Genomic DNA, 229 nt, shown 5'->3' on the forward strand with positions numbered 1-229 from the left:
TATATTTGAAAAAGGACTTCTTATTATCTTTGATTTTGGACGCTAGTCCTAGCTCTACGTTCGCCTTAGCTTTCCTGACAGCCCCCCTACAGGCCCAAGCAGAAGAGGTACACTTTGGAGATAGCACCCCCCCTTCCACCGGGCGTACGCCACCTTTTTGGCAATCAGTTATTCCTGTACACCCTTGGTGAGCCGGGGGGCTTTCGGGAACTCTTGACCCCCTTGCTTT

This window comes from Gavialis gangeticus, unplaced genomic scaffold, assembly GCF_001723915.1.
Source record: "Gavialis gangeticus isolate Ggan-Ray unplaced genomic scaffold, GavGan_comp1, whole genome shotgun sequence".
Lineage (NCBI taxonomy): Eukaryota > Metazoa > Chordata > Crocodylia > Gavialidae > Gavialis > Gavialis gangeticus.